Here is a 2,206-nt window from a genome sequence, read left to right as displayed (position 1 = left end):
CCCAGATGGAAACCTTGCTTTCATCATGACGGCCTTATCCTGGATTCCCTTCTGTTGATTTAGCCTCCAAAGTGCCTCTTGATTCTGTTCCCTTCTCCTCTATCCTCAGCCCAGCCTCTTATTTCAGGGCCCTTTTTTTGTTGTTAATCCTCACCCAAGGATATTTTTCCCATGATATTTAGAGAGAATGGGAGGAAGTGAAGAAGGGAGAGAGAGAGAAACATTGATGCGAGAAAGACACATCTATCAGTTGCTCCATGTGCCCCAACTGGGGCTGGGGGTGAATCCTGCAACCCAGGTACATGTTCTTGACTGGGAATCGAGCCCAAGACCCTTCAGTGCCCAGGCTGACACTCTAACCACTGAGCAACACCGGCCAGGGCAGGGCCCTTTTTGATCTGCTGGGATTTTTGCAATAGCTTCTTAGAAGATCTCTCTGAATCCAGGCCTGGCCTCTGTGAATCTATTATCTGTGCCTCTGAAATACAAAGGTGTCCACAAGATCCTGATAGGGTGTCCCAGGTGTAAGGCAGAGTCCAGTTTCCTTTGTCTACCATGCAGGACCATTACCATCTGTCCCTGGTCTAACCAGACGCACCATGGTGAACCCCATGCTCCCAGGACAGTCATTACTTCCCAACAAGGGTCGCATGTGCATTCCTTGGCGGCCGGGTACATAGTCCCCTCCTTCCTGGCCTGGTAAACTACACATCTCTCCCATTTCAAGTCAAAACCTCATCTCCATTGTGAAATATTCTCTCAGTATCCTGGTCTCCAACCTTCCTCCATGAATCCCCATCTGCAGAGACCGCCTCACCATTTATTATGTGTGTCCTTGTTTATTTGTCCATGTCCCTTACCGGGCCCTGAGCTCCTGAAGGACAGAGACTGTGTTGCCTTACCCACTTTGGAACCCCCCCACCCCCATCCCTAGGGCCCAGCACACAGCAGCTACTCGATAATTGTTGAATGTTCAACCAAAGCAGTATGTCTAAACTGGATTTCTGTGCACGGCCAGAAAATTAGCCTCCCTACAGCACTTCTGCCCCCAACCCCTAAAGCCGAAAATATAGAGCTACCACTAATCTGCAGCTTTAGGCAAATTTTTAAAAAGCGCCTCCTCTAGGATACCCAGCCCAAATGTCACCTCCTCTGTGCCTCTCGGGCATTTAGCGCCTTGCTGTTTCCTAGCCCCCTGCCTGGGGAAGGCACCCATATTTGAGTCTTACCGTATTACATCGCAGTTCTTTCTTCACCGCTTGGTCTCACTGCAGTGAAAGTAGGGATCCTGTCTTAGCCACCTTTGAGTCTCAGATGCCCAGGATGATGCTTTTCAAAGCCATGGTGGGTTTTCAGAACAGGTTTTAGACTGAAGCCAGAGCTCCAATCCAGTTACTCCTCAGTTCACATCTTCACAGAGCCTCCCATCTGCCTCATGATTGTTTCAAACTCCCAGCCAGGCGCACCAGGTGCTCAGCCTCACAGCTCTCCAGTCACCTCCCCCCCCTACACACACACACAGACAGACACACACACACACACACACTTCCTCCTCCTCAGGTCGCCTACACTCATCTGTGCTGTGGGCAGAGTGAGCATCTCTTACCTCTGGGTCTTTGCTCACCTGTCCCTCTGCCTACAATGCCCTCTTTGCTCGTCAAAATTCTATGCATCCTTCAAGGCCAACTCAAATGCCATCTTCTGCACGAAGCATCCCACCCGAGATGTGGCCTCATGCTGCTGAGATCCAAAGTACTTTGTCCTTCCCGGTCATTCCCGAAGCAGTGCTCTGTGTCTGAATGATGTGTGGATACTTAAAGCGTGTTGGGGGTTGTTATTCCCAGACTTTAGTTCAGTGCACACAGTAAGAGCTCAGTAAATGCCAGGCGGAACAGAGTAGGGAATCCAGCACTACACCTGCACAGGGATGAGGCAGCAAACTCATGCTCTGGAACCCAGCAGGACACAGACCACCTCCCTCTCCTCCTCTTTTTTTCTCGGTACCAGCAAAGCATGAGCTCAGGGAAGAACTGCATAAATCGCCCCTCCCTTCTTGCCCCAGCCAACAGAGCTTGGCTTCCCTTCTAGAGAGGTAAGAGAAAGGTGTGACAGCTGAACTTCCTTTGCTCCACCCTCTTTCTTTTCCCAAAAACAGAGTAGAAATTCACCTCTGACGGCCTTGTTTTCAAGCTCCTGCCGGACAGGA

General features: G+C 50.5%; 2 protein-coding genes across 2 annotated transcripts in view; one reads left to right on the top strand and one right to left on the bottom strand.

Moving 5' to 3' along the window:
- LOC102435006 (V-type proton ATPase 116 kDa subunit a-like) overlaps positions 1–1,433 on the bottom strand; it is a gene marked incomplete at its 3' end in the record, with an annotated part of 39,694 nt that extends 38,261 nt beyond the window's left edge. The window contains 1 exon segment of the mRNA XM_023748420.1: positions 1,230–1,433.
- Positions 1–2,206, top strand: part of TMEM213 (transmembrane protein 213) — a 15,664-nt gene that overhangs the window by 8,430 nt on the left and 5,028 nt on the right.

This window comes from Myotis lucifugus, unplaced genomic scaffold (genome assembly GCF_000147115.1).
Source record: "Myotis lucifugus unplaced genomic scaffold, Myoluc2.0 scaffold_1379, whole genome shotgun sequence".
Lineage (NCBI taxonomy): Eukaryota > Metazoa > Chordata > Mammalia > Chiroptera > Vespertilionidae > Myotis > Myotis lucifugus.
The sequence above is the reverse complement of the archived record's forward strand: the minus strand, read 5'-3'. Positions and strand labels throughout refer to the sequence as shown.